Source organism: Mobula hypostoma, chromosome 10, assembly GCF_963921235.1.
Source record: "Mobula hypostoma chromosome 10, sMobHyp1.1, whole genome shotgun sequence".
NCBI lineage: Eukaryota > Metazoa > Chordata > Chondrichthyes > Myliobatiformes > Myliobatidae > Mobula > Mobula hypostoma.
The window spans coordinates 103,468,103-103,489,074 of record NC_086106.1 but is presented as its reverse complement, the minus strand read 5'-3'; positions in this window follow the sequence as shown (position 1 = coordinate 103,489,074).

Here is a 20,972-nt window from a genome sequence, read left to right as displayed (position 1 = left end):
TAAATGGAGAGAAAATACAAAAAAAAATGAGGTGCAAAGGGACTTGGGAGTCCTTGTGCAGGATTACCTAATGGTTAATTTGCAGGTTGAGTCTGTGGTGAGGAAGGCAAATGCAATGTTAGCATTCATTTCAAGAAGACTAGAATTTAAAATCAAGGATGTAATGTTAAACCTTTATAAAGCACTGGTGAGACCTCACTTGAAGTATTGTGAACATATCTGGGCCCCGTATCTTAGAAAGGACATGTTAAAAAACTGGAGAGGGTTCAAAGGAGATTCACAAAAATGATACCAGGATTGAATGGCTTGTTATATGCAGAGCATCTCTTGGCTCTGGACTTGTATTCAGTAGAATTCAGAAGAATGAGGGGTGACTTCATTGAAACCTATTGGATTATGAAAGGATGTGGAGAGAATGATTCCTATGGTGGAAGACTCTAAGACTATAGGACACAAGCTCATAATATAGGGGTGTTCTTTTAGAATGAAGATGAGGAGAATTTTTTTTAGCCAGAGAATGATGAATCTATGGAATTCTTTGCTACAGGCAGCTATGGAGGCTAAGCCTTTATGTATATTTAAGGCAGAGATTAATAGATTCTTGATTAATCGAGGCATCAGGGGATACGGGGAGAAAGCAGGAGATTGGCGCTGAGAGGAAAATTGGATCAGCCATGATGAAATGGCAGAGCAGACTCGATGGGCCAAATTGCCTAATTCTGCTTTTATTTTATGGTCTTATGGAACACTGTCACCTGCCATATCCCAGGCTGCATGATTACATTCTAAGGAATGTACTGAAGTTTGTTACAGCCAATGAAAAGCCTTCATAGGAAAGGAATGCAGTCTAAGAGTTTGCTGTCAACAGGCATTGAGGGCCTAAGACCTCCGTAAAAGGATCTGAAGCACATGAAGTCTGTTGCATCCAAGGAGGCCACATTAATAGTAATGCTATTTAGTATATGGAATCTGCTAACACTACCAATGTATAGACCAACTATCCCCAACCACCGGGCCGTGGACCGGTACCAGGCCGCAAATGATATGAGTCAGCTGCACCTTTCCTCATTCCCTATCACGCACTGTTGAACTTGAACATAGGGTTGCCAACTGTCCCGTATTTGCCGGGACATCCCGTATATTGGGCTAAATTGGTTTGTCCCATACTTCCCCCGCTAAGGTACAGGGTTCCTATGAACCATTTCGTGCCGAAATGGTGTGAATTGAAGAAGCAATTACCATTAATTTATGTGGGAAAATTATTTTAGTGTTCCCAGACCCAAAAAATAACCTAACAAATCATACCAAATAACACATAAAACCAAAAATAAATAACACTAACATATGGTAAAAGAAGGAGTGATATGATAAATACACAGCCTATATAAAGTAGAAATATTGTACGTACAGTGTAGTCGGGAGATGAAGGCAAAACAGATTTGTGGGAAAAAATCGGCACGTACGCGCATGCGCATATTACATGTGCACATCACGCATGCGCACACAGGTACCCACGCAAGGCTTCATGATCATGGTAGTCTCTCCTGGGGTAAAGTGTCCCGGGATTTGACTGCTACTTTTGTCCCTTATTTGGGAGTGAGAAAGTTGGCAACCCTCACTGTAAAAGACATGTTTAGGTGAATTTAACCCGACATGAACACCCCCCTCCCCCACCCCCCGGTTGGCCGGTCCGCAAGAATATTGTCAATATTAAACTGGTCCGCGGTGCAAAAAAGGTTGGAGACCCCTGGCATAGACCAATAACACCATGATTATATAGACTCAACATAAAAAAGCGACACACTGCCTTTTAACAATATCTTCTATATATTTTTATGAATAAAGATTATCTTTTGTAATTAAAAGGTGTCATTAAACAATTATTGTAATTTAAGTAATGAAGTAGATCCTGAACTGTATTTATTTCCTGCCTTGTTGTTTCAGTGAACTAGAGGAAATCCACAGGTCCATGGTGGTGGTGGTGAGGATGGGTGGGGAGAGTGCTGGTATGTTCTAAAGTCAGTGGAACTAATCAATGAATAGACAGTCCTGCTGAGATTTAGCAGTTGAAGATCATTGGGAATTAGGATTAGCTGTCAGATGGTGACCAGGTGTCAGGAGGTCTGGTATTAGTGTGGGGAAATTGTGTGGATTCAAGGCTGATGTATGATTGATTGGATAACATATTGGTGAGGTATGGAAACAGGTCAGCTGAGTTTTACAAGCTGGTGGAGAATGATAGCCACTCTTGGAAGAAGGAATGCCATTTGGTCTCCTTTACATCAAAATGAGGCAATTTTTATCAGCAGACAAAAGAAGTGAAGCATGTGCTGAAAATGAAAGGAAATATGTCACTGCCACTGCATGTTTCTTGGATCCTACTCTCTGTATGAAGAGTACACAACAAGAGGAACAACTGAGCACTAAACCGTCATTTCCAATAATTTTTGTTTATGTCACTGAAACTGAATGATGTAACACTCAGCAACGTCGTGCAGTGTGATCCAATTTCCAAACAATTCCAACCTGCTTAGCAAGTAAAAATAAAATGTTCGAGTCAATGGTGTAATCTCATGAGTCCATATTCCCAGCCAGTGGTGTTAAACACAATATGCTGTAACAAAAGTTCATGGTATTTCTAAATTGAAATGCAATCCAATTAGCTTCAAAAGAACATGATTACAGAAACAGAATATAATTGCTGCCATCGCAATAGAGTTCATCTCATGTTATAATGAGAGATGGATTTCTAAGCATTGGAGTTAAGGGAAGTTGGTAATAGGTGCAAAGCTGAGAGAGCACACAGCTCTGAATCCAGAGTGTACGTGGTGAAGCTGATTGGGGTTGGAGCAAATGACTGAGCCTGCTGTTGGCAGTTTTCTCTCAGGCAGGAAAGGGGTGGAGATGGCAGGAAGCAACTGAGGTAGTGAGTAGCGTCAGGGAAATTGTATTCGATGATAGGAGTTGAATGGAGGAAAGCAAATGGCAGTTTTCTGGGAAACCAGAAAAGTAGTGGGTGATTGAGGCTTGTAGTTGCTTATCATCTATCCTGAAGATAGTAGACAGGATTTCAATAAAAGAAGAAAGAAAGAGTTCAAGGTTTTGTTGAGTTTTGAACACAATCCTGTTTCTGATATCAATCCAATTAGACTAACTAGATTTGAGAAAAGTGTTAGGTGATATTATGGGTACAAAACCTTTAGGAGATGAGACACTCCTAGTAATTTGTAAAGCTAGTAAGCAATGTGAGAAAGTTGCATGAGGAAATAAAATAACCGCAGCAACAACCTGGCACTCAAAGTCGGTAAGGGAAAGAGCTGATTGTGGACTTCAGGAAAGGTAAGACGAAGAAGCACAAACCAATCCTCAAAGGGGGATGAGAAGTGGAGAGAGTGAGCAGTTCCTGGTGTCAAGATCTCTGAGGACTTAACTTGTTGCCAATATATTGATGCAGTTATAAAGAAGGCAAAACAGCAACTATACTTCATTAGGAGTTTGAAGAGATTTGGCATGTCAGCAAATACACTCAAAAACTTCTATAGATGTACCCATGGAGAGCATTCTGACAGGCTGCATCACTGTCTGGTATGGCGGGGCTTGGGGGTGGGACTGTACAAGACCAAAAGAAGCTTGTAAATTTAGTCGGCTCCATCTTTGGTACTAGCCTACAAAGTACCCAGGACATCTTCAAGGAGCAGTATCTCAGAAAAGTAGTGTCCATTATTAAGTACCTCCAGCACACGGGGCATGCCCTTTTCTCATTGTTGCCATCAGGTAGGAGGTACAGAAGCCTGAAGGTGCACATTCAGTGATTCAGGAACAGCTTCTTCCCCTCTGCCATCCAATTCCTAAATGGACATTGAACCTGAGAACACTATCACACACATTTTATATATATTATTTCTGGGTCTTTTTGCATGATTTTTAATCTATTCTATATATGTATACTGTAATTGTTTTACTTATTGATTTACTATTACTATTATTATTTTTTCCTCTTCTTCTATATTAGGTATTGCATTGAACTGCTGCTGCTAAGTTAACAGATTTCATGACACGTGCTGGTGATAATAAACCTGATTCCGATTCTAGAAACATAGAAACATTCAAAACCTACAGCACAATACAGGCCCTTTGGCCCACTATGCTGTGCCGAACATGTACTTACTTTAGAAATTATCTAGGGTTACCCATAGCCCTTTATTTTTCTAAACTCAATGTACCTATCCAGGAGTCTCTTAAAAGACCCTATCATATCTGCCTCCACCATCGTTGCTGGCAGCCCATTCCACGCACTCACCACTCTCTGTGTAAAAAACTTATGCCTGATATCTCCTCTATACCTTCTTCCAAACACTTAAAAACTGTGCCCTCTCATGTTAGCCATTTCAGCCCTGGAAGAAAGCCTCTGACTATCCACACGATCAATGCCTCTCATCATCTTATACACCTTTATCAGGTCATCTCTCATCCTCTGCCACTCCAAGGAGAAAAGGCCAAGTTCACTCAACCTATTCTCATAAGTCATGCTCCCCAATCCAGACAACATCCTTGTAAATCTCCTCTGCACCCTTTCTATAGTTTCCACATCCTTCCTGTGGTGTGGCAACCAGAATTGAGCACAGTACTCCAGGTGGGGTCTGACCAGGGTCCTATATAGCTGTAACATTACCTCTCAGCTCTTAAACTCAATCCCACGGCTGATGAAGGCCAATGCACTGTATGCTTTCTTAACCACAGAGTCAACCTGCACAGCAGCTTTGAGTATCCTATGGACTCGGACCCCAAGATCCCTCTGATCCTCCACACTGCCAAGTGTCTTACCATTAATGCTTAATTCTGCCATCATATTTGACCTACCAAAATGAACCACCTCACACTTATCTGGATTGAACTTAATCTGCCACTTCTCAGCCCAGTTTTGCATCCCGCTGTAACCTCTGTCATCCCTCCACACTATCCACAACACACCCAACCTTTGTGTCATCAGCAAATTTACCAACCCATCACTGCAATTCCTCATCCAGGTCATTTATAAAGATCATGAAGAGGAGGGATCCCTGAGGCACACCACTGTTCGCTAACCTCCATGCAGAATATAACCCGTCTGCAACCACTTTTTGCCTTCTGTGGGAAAGCCAATTTGGGATCCACAAAGTAAAGTCCCCTTGGACCCCATATCTCCTTACTTTCTCAATAAGCCTCGCATGGAGTACCTTGTCAAATGCCTTGCTGAAATCCATATACATTTCATCTACTGTTCTACCTTCATCAATGAGTTTAGTCACATCCTCAAAAAATTCAGTCAGGCTTGTAAGGCACAACCTGCCTTTGACAAAGCCATGCTGACTATTCCTAATCATATTATGCCTCTCCAAATGTTCATATATTCTGCCTCTCAGGATCTTTTCCATCAACTTACCAACCACTGAAGTAGGGCTCACTGGTCTATAATTCTCTGGGCTATCTCTACTCCCTTTCTTGAATAAGAGAACAACATCTGCAACCCTCCAATCCTCCAGAACCTCTCCCATCTCCTTTGCCTCCCACAGTAGCATGGGGTACATCTCGTCCAATCCAGGAGACTTATCCAACTTGATGCTTTCCAAAAGCTCCAGCACATCCTTTTTCTTAATGTCCAAATGCTTAAGTTTTTCAGTCTGCTGTAAATCATCCCTACAATTGCCAAGATCCTTTTCCGTAGTGAATACTGAAACAAAGCATTCATTAAATACCTCTGCTATCTCCTCCGGTTTCATACACACTTTTCCACTGATTCTGATTCTGACCAAGAAATTATATTGAACAACTTTGGTTTTAGGGAGTAATCTCTAGAGTGCCTCTTGATGCCCATAGACCAAGTTAAAAACAATTTAGTTGGGTGAAATGTTGTGGATGCTATAAGTTTTAAAGTGTTTCATGGTAGTGTTAGGATAGATAGCTTACTGATGTTAATTAAATTTGATGAAAAACAAGTTGCTAATTTAGATTACATGAATTATATGCTTCGAGTCTAGGTGCTGCCCCACTCTGAGATGCTTTCAGTATCAGAAGTGTGGTCATGTAGCAGCTGTGTCTAAGGGTAAAAAGAGGTGTGGTAGATGTGGTGAAGAACATTATTATCGCAATTATGGAGAAGGCATTATGCTAAATTGTAGCAACTGTGGAGGAAAAAGTAGCCCCACCTGTGCAGCATGTTTGGGTGGAAATGTACATTTCATATGCAGGGCTCTGCAAAAAGTACAGAAGTGTCAATTAAACTTATTAATATCCAGAATACAGACACAATTTAAAGGCAGTGTGTAAATTGTATAATTGTACAATAAAGGATTGTCTGATCGTTGATAATGTTTGTTTCTTTCATGGCAGATTTTGTAAGTTATACAGCACAAGCTAAAAGTAGGAGAGAAAAAAATTAAAATCATGCTAAAAGCTGCAAAAAAAGATAAAAGACTTTAGAAGTTATTAATGGTGCCTTACAAAGAGAAGTAAATGATGTTCAGACTTCAAAAAGGGGTTGTTAATGTTTCTTTTAAAATCTTATAATGAAATGCAGGAAGTCTGTTACTAATGATCAAGGGTTTAAGAAATGTATTGAAGATTTACCAAATCAACCTGATATTATATGTGTACAGGAAGCCTAGATGAAATCTTGTGTATGTTTTAAAATACAAGGTTATTTTGATATAAGAAGCAATCAGAAAATGGGCAATGGAGGAGGGGTGGCTACCTTTGTGAAAATTGAGGTAGCACACAGTTTTGGAGATTGAGTTTGTTTATGAGACAATTGTGGCTTAAATTTAGGGAGGAAAAACAAAGTAGAGATAATAAATGTTTATAACCGCTGTGAAAGTTTAACATCTGATAAATTGGAAAGCATGTGTGGAAATGGGAAAAGTAAGGTTATATGGTTTGGGGATTTTCATGCCCATAGCACTATGAGGGGTTATAGTGACAAAAGTGTATCGGACGGCGGTGGAAGACTTTCTGGAAAAAATGTGCTTGCTGTGCTTGAATAATGGTAGGAGTGCAAGGATAAATCTATTTAACAATGCTGTTTCTGCTATAGACCTTGCTCTGGTATCTGAGCATATAGCAAGGGTGTGTAATTGGGAAGTGTATTATGATACAACAATGGGGAATGATCTTTTCTCCATTATCTGTACAATGGAAATAGGTATGCATCAGAGGAAAGGATCTCATATCCCTAGATGCAATTTTAAAAAGGCAAATTGGGATGTATTCGATGATTTATGTGAAAGTAGATTTCCTGATCATTTTGCCTTGGAGGATATCATGCTGAGAAATAATACCTTATGCTTCATACTCAACTCAATAGTTAAGCAATCAATTCCCAGGTGCTGGTAGATAATAAAAGGAGAGCTGTTCCCTGGTGGACAGATGAGTGTAAAAGAGCCGTGAAGGTACAAAATAAAGCTTTTGGGATAGTTAGGTAGCACTTCTTCTGTTCATTTTTCATACAATATAAAAAAGCTGAAGCTATAGTTAGAAAAGTAGTGAGAAGGGCAAAGAAAATGTATTGGAGAACATACTGGGATAGCACTGGGAAAGAGATCCACGTAGGGGAGTTTGGGGTTTGATACAGAACATGAGGGAGTTAGAAAAGTTGAAACATGACCAGTTTAGAATGGTGGGAAGAAAGTAACAGTTACTGACTCTGAAAAAGCAGAGTTATTAGCAAAAACATATGTTAGTGTACATAATTTGGCCAATTTTTGTAAGGAAGAGAGGTCTTATAGAAAAAAATGTTTTGGCAAACAATCCTCAGATTGCTGAGGAAAAAGAATGTTCCAGTTCCTGCTTGGATGTCGAATTTACATTATCTGAACTTAAGAGGGCTATTAATGGTGCTGGTCAGAAATCACTTGGGAAAGATGATATTTGTTTACATGTTTACACGGTTATTGGATTCAAAACTTATGCTGGTTTTGAAATTCTTCAATACAGTATGGGTTGAAGGACAACTTCCTGCTTCCTATAAATTAGCGGTATTTACCCTGATATTGCAACCTAGCAAGGATCAATCAGTTTCTTCCCATTATAGTCCTATTTTGCTAACATCACCGGCATATGTCGTTAAATAGTGGCAGCAGTACAATGTAATACATGATAAATATATATAAAAAAAGAAAAAAAGAAATAAATGGATTACATTAAGTATATATATGTATATTAAATAGTTAAATTGAGAATAGTAGTGCAAAAACAGAAATAATAAAACATGTGAGGTTGTGTTCATGGGTTCAATGTCCATTTAGAGATTGGATGGCAGAGGGGAAAAAGTTGTTTCTGAATCATTGACTGTGTGCCTTCAGGCTTCTGTCCCTCCTTCCTGATGGTAACAATGAGAAGAGGGCATGTCCAGTATGATGGGGGTGTTGTTGCGTGAATGAAGTCACCAGAGAAAAGTACTGGTTGATTCGAACCAGCTTCCTTATTCGGCAAAACAAGACACAGCAGGCATCATTCGGTGGGAAGGTGTGGCTGGTCCAACGTGGGCCATGATATTTTATGTGCTTAACATCAATGGGCAATTCATATTTACAATATATAGACAATGCTTTCTTTGAAACTACCCGCATCACGGATGCCTAAATGAGTTTCAATCAACGTTGTCTGGACTGGTATTCACAACCTTTAGGAACCCATTGTTCAGAGCTGCACTCCAAATTAAACCTACAACACATATTCAGATGTGAAGACCGGTAGCCAAAGTCATCTGCTATTTGTAAATGCGCTAAACCCAAAAATCACTCGAACATACCCTCCTCTTGGCCCTCCTGGATAAAAATAGATCTGTACCAGGAAAAGCAGATCTAAAAAAGGATCTGCTCAAAATAGGACAGCAAAAATGCCCTGCCTTGGAATTCCCTCCTGATTATTTTATCTGCATCTACATCTACAACATCATTTCTAATCACAACCTACATAATGATAAGCAGAGAAATTGTTCCAGAAATTTGAACAACAGTCTTTAGAAATGTGATTCATTTGTATGCTTGTTGGCTCTTCCCCTGCTGGCCAATAGCAGTTTAATCACATTCCTCAGTTTCACCTCTTCATTCTCTGACAGCTAAAATTCTCTCTTTCCAAGGGCACCAGCAAGGTAAGTGCATCAGGCTCACAGGCCCTCTCATCAATGCAGAGGAAGGTGTTGGGGTGGTCTCTATTTGAATGACTGCAAGAACCTCTCCCAGGTGGCACCCTCTTCTGAACTGTCCAGTCAATCACTGGGCCAACTGCTGAAAGGGCCCAGCTCATTTGTATTCAATTTCATTCAGACTGGGGCTGACTGCCTTCAGATGCCATGTGCAATCTTTCTCAGTCTGCTAAACTGATGTCTTTACTTAAATCCCTCCCCATCTATTTTCCCCAATATCTTTTCCATTCTATGATATTCAACTAATCAGGTACCATCAGCATCCGGCCTTCATTACAGAGTATCATCACTATCACAGTTAAGCATGCTATTCACAGGTTTCTGTCACATTCTTGTTGTCAACTGCTTTCACATTTCCTGTGGCTGTGTTTTCATCAACTGTGGTCAGGCCTGGTATGGCCAGCTGATTTCATCTCTTGGGTTCTCTGTAATTAAATCGTTACTGGGTACACTTGATCCCCCGCTCTGTCTGTGGGAGCAACAAGAAGGTGAGTTATATGGTTTAATCTGACCTGTGTTTTCACTGGCTGCTTGCCTAGTCTGCGCACAGACACAAGTATCACTTGTAAAAAGTACCATCCTATCCATCTGGGAGCAAACCCTCACCATGACTTGGTCACCCGGCTGTGAGACGACCATCTCCTTTCCTTCCAGCTCTCTCTGATTAGCAATGCGCTGTTGTTGTTTTACCCAGTCGTTTTTCTTTTCGGTTGGATACTAAAGCTTTTCCCAGACTGTGTCATTCTATCCCTGTAAACCCAGGCTCCCGGAAACCCGTAGTTACCCCATAAGGGAGTTGCATTGCTTGACCCATCAATAATTTGTTGGGGCTGAGACCCAGTGTGCAGGTAGGGATTGCTCGTAATCTCATCAGGTTTCCTGGTAATAATTAACCCATGTCTTTCCCGTCTCAGCTATAGCTTTGGCTAAAGCGTTACTGATTTTTCAGTTCATCCGTTCTACTATTCCTGAACTCTTAGGGTGGGATATGTGGAACTGTTGTTGAAATCACAACAGTAGGCACATTTCCTTCATCACTTTGCTGATCTGAGTCCACCTGGACTGGCGTTCCCCTCCTTGGGGGGATTTCCTGAACTAGAAGCCGTGCAGCAGTGCTGGCAGTGCAGTCTCTTGTTGGGAAAGCCTCTACCACTGGGTGAAGTGATCCATAATTACTAGACAGTGGCTTTTCCCCCTGCTTTTTGGCCGGGGCCCCATGAAGTCCATCTGGATGATTTCCCAGGGCCCCCACGGCCATGGCTGGTTTGCCAGCTGTAGCTTTATGCCCTTACCAGGGTTATGCTGGGCACAAATGATACAATGGCACAGAATTTCTCAACATCCTCACTCATCCCTGCCCACCACCAGTCCTGCCAGAGGGTTGTGATCATGCTCTGCCTTCCATGATGCATCACCCCATGATATAACTTCAGCAGTGTCAGCCTAATACATGGTGGTGCCACCACGACTCCTTCCTCCCTTCTGGTCCCTCCTTTTCTCCTTTTTTCCTCCATTTCTCCTTCTCTTCTGCCTCAACCTCATAAAATAATTTTACTGAACTGGCTTCCATCGTGTCTTCCTGCACACTTGCAATTCCAATTGCCATTTTGTTCCTCTGCTGCCTTCTTCACAGTGATGTCTGTCCACTCATTTCCTTTCAGATCCTCATTCTCCCCTTTCTGGTGAGCTCTTACTTTAATTACTGTCACCTTTTCTGGCAGACTCACTGTTGTTGTGTTAGGTGTTTGTGCTGAACACCTGCCCTTATGCTGCTGGTACTCAGGAGCTCTACAATGGTTGGGGTGTATAGTAGTGGTGTGTGTAGTTTGAGTTGTCCCATCATTACAACTGGTTCACTTACTCGCACTGCCCACGCGGAGCCGTCTAAATCGGTGACGCAGTGGGGAAGTCCTACTTCAGTGAGTGTCTGTTTCCTAGAATACTACGCCACTGGCCTTCTTGGGTTCCCAGGTCCTGCAGCATACTGCGTTGTGGTATGCTCCCTCAATGCTGCAGTACAGACGAAAGGGACAAGCCACATCTGGAAATCCTAGTGCAAGTGCAGAGACCAGGGCTTTCTTGATATCTGTAAAGTCTTTTTCTTATCTGGCCTCAATCGTACTTCCTGCAGAGGGGGCTTCCCTCCTTTAATCAAGGCCTGTACTGTGGCCACTGGCATGAAATGATGGCCATAATTGAATAGACCCATTACCTTCCTCACTCCTCTTATGTTTACTGCGAAGGGCATGAAGCTAATTGCCGAATGTCTGTCATCTGACATGTCCTTCCTCCCCTGGGAAATGGTGCAGCCTCGGTACTGTCCAGCTTGCTTTCCCATCTGAGCCTTGTGTGGATTGATCGCGGTATCTCTAAAACACTGGCTATTGCCCCTAAATGACCTGCTTCATCTTCCAAAACAATAAGTACATCACCGACATATTGTAAGCAGGTTGACCAGTAGGGCATTAGATTGAGCTTTTCCAAAGTTTGTGCCATGACCTGATGAAAAATGGCAGGGCTGTTATGGAACCGCCAGGGGAACCTGGCCCGTGTGTACTGCTGCTTGCCCAGAGTGAATGCAAATCAGTCTTGGAATTCCAGTGCTAAGAGGAGCCTCCAAAATCCACTACCAATATCCAGAACTGGAAAAGAAACATTATGTTCTGGAATCAGGCCACTCGGGATTGTTGCAGGGTTCGCCACAATGGGTTTAAGGACGGTATAGCTGTTATTGTTAACTGATATGTTCTATCGGGCTTCTTTACTGGTCATATAGGTGAATTAGTAGTTGATGTAGTTTTTCTGGGTATTCTCTGGTGTTCTAGTTCCTTCACTATACCCTGTCCAGCTGTTAGCGCAGCTATGCTGTTTACGATGTGTTCTCTGTTGGTTGTACAGTACATGTTCGCTGCACCTCATTTTCTGACCTAGAAGCCATTTTCACCAGCTTTATGATCTGATCAACAGTCAGATTGGTCAGATTGGGCACTGATGGGGTGAGAGGTTGCGTGTCTGCTGTGATTTTCACCTGTTTTTCTTTCCTTTTTTTTGGACACGGTCTCTAGCCACGTCCTGGTGGGACACAGCTGTAGCATATCAACTCCTTTACCCTCCCATGTCTATTGCTGCAGTTCCTTGCTTTGTACGCTGGCTGTCAGTGAACAAAACAAGCCTTCTGGAGACATCACAGTAGTTTCATACATTACAGATGCTTTACGATTTCTTTTGCACTTTCTTTGGTCTATCTCAATGGCTAATAAAACTATCACAGAGTAGGTTGAACCCACCAGTATCCCTAAATCTAAGACTTCCATGTGGGCTGATCTAAGGCCTTCCTTCATCATTTTCAGGAAGGTTGGGTCATCTCTCCCTGGATTATCCAACTCTGAATACTCCTCATACACTGGATATTTGCATTCTGTATAAGCCATGGCTGGCTCATCAGCTCTCTGATTCACTGCCATTATCATTCTCCAGTTACTCTCACCTCCGCCCATTCAATGCCTCACTTCCCCTTTAAAAGAGAGATATCTTTCCTCATTGCTTGCATTCATGGTACTTGCCCATGTGCCAACCTGCACCCCTGGGCCACACTGCCCCATGCATTCCTCAGGCACTTTGCTTTCACCAACACATGCATACCTTTAGAGTGCATCTGGTGAATTTCAACCATTTCCTTGAACTTGTGCCAGAATTCCAAATTCCCACATGCTGACACCAAACATTGTTACGTGAATGAAATCACCAGAGAAAAGTACTGGTAGATACGAAGCAGCTTCTTTATTTGACAAAAGAAGGTACAGCAGGTAACATATGGAGATGCTTTTGGTTGAAAGGTCTGCCTGGCTCGATATTTTATGTGCCAAACGTCAAAGGACAATACCATATTTACAATGTATTAACAATGCTTTCTTTGAAACCACACACAAACTTCAACCTCTTGGTTCGCACCCATACCACAGATATCCAAATAAATTTTAATCAGCATTTTCTGGTCCGGAATTCGTGGCTTTTAGGAACCAATTGTTTGGAGTTGCATTCCAAATTAAATCCACAATACATATTCAGATGTGAAAACTGGTAGCCAGAGCCATTTGCTAAATGTAAATGTGCTAAACCAAAAAATTGCTCTAACAGGGGTCCTTGGAGTTTAGAGGAATGAGGGGGGACCTCATAGAAACATTTTGAATGTTCAATAGCATGGACAGAGTGGATGTAGCAAAATTGTTTCCCATGGTGGGAGAGTCTAATATGAGAGGGCATGACTTAAGGATTGAAGGGCGCCCATTCAGAACAGAAATGCGAAGAAATTTTTTTAGCCAGAGGATGGTGAATCTATGGAATTTGTTGCCACAGGCGACAGTGGAGGCCAGATCATTGGGTGTATTTAAGGCAGAGATTGATAGGTATCTGCGTAGCCAGGGCATCAAAGGTTATGGTGAGAGGGCAGGGGAGTGGGACTAAATGGGAAAATGGATCAGCTCATGATAAAATGGTAGAGCAGACTTGATGGGCTGAATGGTCACCTTCTGCTCCTTTGTCTTATGGTCTTATGATCTTATGGGTCATTAATAATGGATGCCACCTCTCTGAGGAACCACTCCTTGAAGATGTCTTGGGTACAACTTAGTTTAGTACCCCTAATGGAGCTGGCTAATTTCACAACTTTCTGTAGCTTCTTTCAAACCTGTACAGTAGCCACCTCCCTCCCCCCACCCACACCAGATGGTGATGCAACCTGTAGAATGCTTTCCACGGTACATCTATAGAGGTTTTTGCGAGTTGTAGGAGACAAGCCAAATTTGTTCAAACTGTATTTGTAAGTTCTACAGTTTTAGCTGTATGGGAAATCAACGGACTCAAAAGTTTGGGTTATTTATTGTGGATTGTGGATTATAGTCACAGTGTACCCCTTACTGTCAATCCTCCATGCTTTTCCCCTTTGCCTGTGGTTGATTTATGCCTTCAAGAAGAGATCAACATGACGAGTGGCACAGGAATTTTAGCGATATATGCAAAGCAGACTATTCAAAAAAATCTGGTGACAGGTCATACTGGTGTTTTTGTTTATGTTACAAAGTTTCAGGTGACTATAAGGAAAGACTGTCAATATTCATCTCTGAGATGATGGCTATCTTTTTAGCCTTGGAATGGGTCAAAGGTGCATGCTCTAATTATGTACAAACGACTACTTGGATTCATTCTCGGTCTTGACATTTATTAAATCAGATACCTCAAATTGGAGGCCAGTCAATCTTCTTGAGGTTCAACAGCATCTGTTCAGGATGCAGGTTCTAGGCCTGTGTATAGATTTCATATGGGTTCCTGCCCATGTTGTGGTTGAAGGTAACAAAGTGGCAGACATTCTTGACAAGCAATCATTTAAAATTAAGGATATAAATAAAGTAACACACACAAAATGCTGAGTTCCTCTAACATTTTGTGTGTGTTGCTGGATTTCCAGCATCTGCAGCTTTTCTCTTGTTTGTGATATAAATATAGTGGTGTTTTTTATAAAAGGGAGATGAAATCCAGAATCAAAAACTCTATTCATTTACAGTAAATAAGGTTGGGATAGGAAAAGAAAGGATTGTAGCGATGTGCTACACACAGCGCTAGAATAACCACACGGAGTCGGTGAGTTAGAGTTGCGATGAAAGAGATTTATTCAAACTTCGCGGCCTGCTTAAAAGCCTTCCCGTTCCCGCCCTCCCTGGGCGGGACTACTGTGGGGAATGCATATTCCCAGACCCTTTCCGCGCGGGATTTTCCCCCTGCTGGTGAAGATGGCCTGGCGCCCTTTTTGCTGCCGGCCCTCTGCCTGCGCGCGTTGTTTCGTGAGCCGGTTCGTGGGTGCCAGAAAGTGGGTCGCCACATAACCCCCCCCCAGAACCGGCGATACCTCCCCCAATGTCCACAGTCTGGATCGGCCTCTGTTTGGGAGGTCTGCCCCTGCGCCGCGGTGCCTGAGCCTGGACCGGTTGCGCCAAGTCCACATGGGCCGGTTTGAGTCGGTCCACTGTGAAAACCTCCTCTCTCCCCCCAATGTCCAGCACGAACGTGGACCCGTTGTTCCTGATCACCTTAAACGGCCCCTCATAGGGCCGCTGTAGCGGTGCCCAGTGTCCGCCCCGTCGTACAAAAAGAAACTTACAGTTCTGCAGGTCTTTGGGTACGCAGGTCGGGCTCTGTCCGTGCTGTGAAGTGGGTATGGGGGCCAGGTTACCGAGCCTCTCCCGTAGTCTGTCCAGGACTGCTGTGGGTTCTTCCTCTTGCCCCCTTGGCGCTGGTATGAACTCTCCTGGGACGACCAGGGGTGCGCCGTACACCAACTCGGCCGACGAGGTGTGTAGATCCTCTTTGGGCGCCGTGCGGATTCCGACCCAGGGAAGTTCGTCCACCCAGTTAGGCCCCTCCAGGCGGGCCATGAGAGCCGATTTCAGGTGACGGTGGAAGCGCTCCACTAGTCCGTTCGACTGTGGGTGGTAGGCAGTTGTGTGGTGTAGCTGTGTTCCTAAAAGTCTGGCCATAGCCGACCACAGGCTGGAGGTGAACTGGGCGCCCCTGTCGGAGGTAATGTGGGCCGGTACCCCAAAGCGTGCTACCCAGGTTGCGATCAGTGCTCGGGCGCAGGATTCCGGAGGTGGTGTTGCTGAGCGGGACTGCCTCTGGCCATCTGGTGAACCGGTCTATCATAGTTAGGAGGTACCGCGCTCCTCGTGACACTGGCAGGGGCCCCACGATATCCACATGGATGTGGTCGAACCTCCGGAGGGTGGGTTCGAACCTCTGCGGTGGAGCCTTGGTGTGCCGCTGCACCTTGGCCGTTTGGCACTGCATACACGTTTTGGCCCATTCACTGACCTGTTTACGAAGTACATGCCACACGAACCTGTTGGAGACCAGCCGGACAGTTGTCCTGATGGAGGGGTGCGCTAAGTTGTGAATGGATTCGAACACCCGCCGGCGCCAGGCTGCTGGGACGACGGGGCAGGGTTGGCCAGTAGCTACGTCACATAGTAGGGTCCTCTCACCTGGGCCTACGGGGAGGTCTTGGAGCTGCAAACCGGAGACTGCAGTCCTGTAACTGGGGATCTCAGCGTCTGCCTGCTGTGCCTCTGCCAGCGCTGCATAGTCCACCCCCTGGGACAGGGCCTGTATGGTAGGTCTGGAAAGTGCGTCTGCCACGACATTGTTCTTTCCAGAGACATGCCGGATGTCCATCGTGTACTCGGAGATGTAGGACAGATGTCGCTGCTGGCGGGATGACCAGGGGTCGGACACCTTAGTGAACGCAAAGGTAAGCGGTTTGTGGCCTGTGAACGCGGTGAAGGGCCTACCTTCTAAGAAGTACCTGAAATGCCGGATTGCCAGGTATAGTGCCAATAGCTCCCGGTCGAAAGCACTGTATTTGAGTTCGGGTGGTCATAGGTGTTTGCTGAAGAAAGCCAGGGGTTGCCAACGACCCTCGATGAGTTGTTCCAGCACTCCACCGACTGCTGTGTTGGATGCGTCCACCGTGAGGGCAGTAGGAACGTCCGTTCTGGGGTGCACTAGCATCGCGGCGTTTGCCAAGGCTTCTTTGGTTTTAACGAAAGCGGTTGCGGCCTCTTCGTTCCAGGTAATGTCCTTGCCCTTATCCGACATTAGAGTGAACAACGGGCGCATGGTTCGGGCTGCTGAGGGGAGGAAACGGTGGTAGAAATTCACCATACCCATGAATTCCTGCAAGCCTTTGATTGTGTTGGGTCGGGGGAAGTGGCGGACCGCGTCTACCTTGGCGGGCAGCGGGGTTGCCCCATCTTTAGTAATCCTGTGGCCCAGGAAGTCGATGGTGTCGAGTCAGAACTGGCATTTGGCTGGATTGATTGTAAGGCCGAATTCACTCAGGCGGGAGTAGAGCTGGCGGAGGTGGGACAGATGCTCCTGCCGACTACTGCTGGCTATGAGGATGTCATCCAAATAGATGAATGCAAAGCCCAGGTCGCATCCCACCGCGTCCATTAGCCGCTGGAAAGTCTGTGCGGCATTCTTTAGACCGAACGGCATTCGGAGGAATTCGAAAAGTCCGAACGGGGTGATATGTGCTGTTTTGGGGATGTCATCCAGATGTACAGGGATTTGATGGTATCCCCGGACGAGGTCTACCTTGGAAAAGATCCTTACGCCGTGTAGGTTTGCTGCGAAGTCTTGAATGTGCGGCACAGGGTAGCGGTCTGGCGTTGTAGCCTCGTTCAGTCTGCGGTAGTCACCGCATGGTCTCCAGCTCCCCGTTGCCTTGGGCACCATGTGAAGGGGGGAGGCCCATGGGCTGTCGGACTGTCGTATGATCCCTAATTCCTCCATCTTCTTGAACTCCTCCTTCGCCAGTCGGAGCTTGTCCGGGGGAAGCCTCCGAGCACGGGCGTGGAGGGGTGGTCCCTGGGTTGGGATGTGGTGCGGTACTCCGTGTCTGGGCATGGCTGCCGTGAACTGCGGTGTCAGTACTGATGGGAAATCCGCCAGGACCCTGGTGAATTCATCGTCGGACAGTGTGATGGAGTCCAGGTGTGGGGCTGGCAACTGTGCTTCACCCAGGGAGAACGTTTGAAAAGTCTTGGCGTGGACTAATCGCTTCCCTTGCAAGTCGACCAGCAGGCTGTGGGCTCGTAGAAAATCTGTCCCCAGCAGTGGTTGGGCCACGGCGGCCAGTGTGAAGTCCCACGTGAACCGGCTGGAGCTGAACTGTAGCCGCACTGTGCGGGTGCCGTAGGTTCATATTGTGCTGCCATTAGCGGCCCTCAGGGTGGGTCCCGGTTCTCTGTTGCGGGTGTCGTAACTCGTTGGAGGTAAGACGCTGATCTCCGCTCCGGTGTCAACCAAAAAGCGGCGTCTCGACTGCTTGTCCCAGACGTACAGGAGGCTGTCCTGATGGTCTGCCGCCGTAGCCATCAGCGGCGGCTGGCCCTGGCGTTTCCCGGGAATTTGCAGGGCGGTCTGCAGCGGTGGGCCTCCGTGCCCCACCACTGGTGGTAGAAACACCATTGTTCGTTGGGCTCGCGGCCTGGTGATCTGTGCGACGGATGCCCCTCTCTCTTTCCTGGCATTCCACAGCACATCTGCTCGGGCCGCCACCTCCCGGGGTTTGCTGAAATCTGCATCGGACAGCAGCAGGCATATGTCCTCGGGCAGTTGCTCTAGGAACGCCTGCTCAAACATAAGGCAGGGTTTGTGTCCTTCAGCCAGGGCCAGCATCTCGTTCATTAATGTTGACGGCGACCTGTCTCCTAAACCATCCAGGTGCATTAAGCGGCGTGCTCGTTCGCGCCGTGAGAGTCCGAAAGTCCTTATGAGCAGGGCTTTGAATGCTGTGTATTTGCCGTCCTCCGGGGGCGACTGTATAAACTCCTCAACTTGTGCAGCAGTCTCCTGGTCGAGGGAGCTCAGCACGTAGTAGTAGCGAGTGGACTCCGAGGTTATCTGCCGAATGTGGAATTGTGCTTCTGCTTGTTCGAACCATAAATCGGGTCGCAGCGTCCAGAAGCTTGGCAGTTTTAACGAAACTGCGTGAACAGATGCAGCGTCGGTCATCTCTGGTCCAAATATCGTTTGGGCCGTCGGGGTCACCAATTGTAGCGATGTGCTACACACAGCGCTAGAATAACCACACGGAGTCGGTGAGTTAGAGTTGCGATGAAAGAGATTTATTCAAACTTCGCGGCCTGCTTTAAAGCCTTCCCGTTCCCGCCCTCCCTGGGCGGGACTACTGTGGGGAATGCATATTCCCAGACCCTTTCCGCGCGGGATTTTCCCCCTGCTGGTGAAGATGGCCTGGCGCCCTTTTTGCTGCCGGCCCTCTGCCTGCGCGCGCTGTTTCGTGAGCCGGTTCATGGGTGCCAGAAAGTGGGTCGCCACAGGATGGCATTTATTGTATATAAAATTCAGAAATGTTGGAACTCAACAGGCAGATGGGTATGAAAGGAGAGAAGAAATTATACTTACATGTTTATGTATTGGACATACTAGGTTGAATAATTCCCTGTTCAGAATGAATATGTATTATACTGGCATCTGTAGAGAGCATACTTGTCAAGAAATGGTGCTTCATATACTGTTTGGATGCAGTTCTTATGAGGTGCAAAGGAAACATCTAATTGCTAATTTGAGATCTTTGGGACGGGCAGAGTTTAACATGTAAAGTTTATTAGGATAGCACTGCCATTGTAATGTATACACGTGCATATTTGACCTGTAACACATCTTCTTCCAGTAGCTGTTGAAATTTATCTCCATATACATCCATGAGAATATATATGGATATATATGGAGATATATCCATATATATCCACATAGACTGTGGACCACTGAGTCCTGTCCTTAACCTTTTTCAGCTTTCTTTGGCAAATCCGGAGTCCATAGATTACTAGTTCACTTACACAAAGCTGCCCATGAGATTGAAGCTATATTAGGTACAGTATGTCTCTCTCTCTCCTTTCTCTGGAGACTTGTTTTATTATGAACCAACAGACACAAAACACAGGCTATTGCACATTGTTAAATTAACTTCTTGTCCCTTTGTCCTATTTTACAAGCTGTGGGAGATAAATCTCGGGAATTGGTCCCTCTTCTTTGACTCAGTATCAAGTCACAGCAGATTTCCTACCATTACAGTTCCATGGGTTTTGATATGACAAATGGAACATAAAAACTGAATTCAGATTTCTAAAATGGGATTCAAATATGCAGTCTCTGCATTATTAGGCTGAGGCAAAAACATTACATAAACAAACTAGCTGACTGCTAATGGACTACTTATTGACTTGTGTTTTCCTTGTAGATGTCATCATTAAAAATTATTTGGAGGAGAGTAAATAGTGACAATGCTCTTGGGATGTAGTGAGGTGGTATTAAGGGATACAATGAATGGAGCAGGCTTGCATCAGCACTGAGACATCTACTTCTAATTTGTATTAGTAACTTGGATTTAGAATCAGAGGGGGAAAAGAAACTGGTCACATTAACATATCCTGCAGGAAAAGGCAATCACATTCTGAATGTTTTCAATTATCATGGAAGGAATTGAGTTTGTTAAGGGTGTAATTACAAAATGCTAGTGAAATCTTTTGGACCTACTTTACTGCTTTGTTGTGTTTATTTTATCTGAATTAAAGCAGATTGTAGCTCATCAGTAATGCAGCATTATCAAAGTGCAGGCAGAGAGCTGGAACCTGGCAATATATGTACAAAGTTGATGAGTTGAGGCTGAGGATTAAATTAACAATTTTGTTTGTTTTAATTATTTAAACTCAGCTGATAGGAAATGCAGAGCAGCCTGCGCAAGAATAAAAGTGTTTACCCATGGAGCTGGGTCTCTATTAGCCTGAAATTGCTAATTGGTATGTGGCTGCACACCTCTCCATCGTGAAGAGCTGGATGTGCAATAGTATGGTAAGCATAGTTTAGTATCTGGAGTCTTCAATCGAGACATCTGCACTGCTTAACCAAAACCAGAATGCTATGTGGTAATAGAATTTGCCTCAGAGAACCAAAGGCCAGAGAAGGTAATATCAGGCTCCACGTATTATCTAATCAGACCAATCAGGAGGTTCATTACTGTATATGGTTTCAATGCCCCCCAAAAGCACCATGGCTGCTGACATTCAGTTGTGGAGTTGCTTTGATAAGGTACAAGAGGCCTCATTACTTATTGACCCTCTACATTGACTATGTAGACTGGTAAATTCACGTCTTCCATTATATTGTAATTGTAGAAGCCAACCTGAGCCTGTTTGGGTGACAAAACAATGATAAA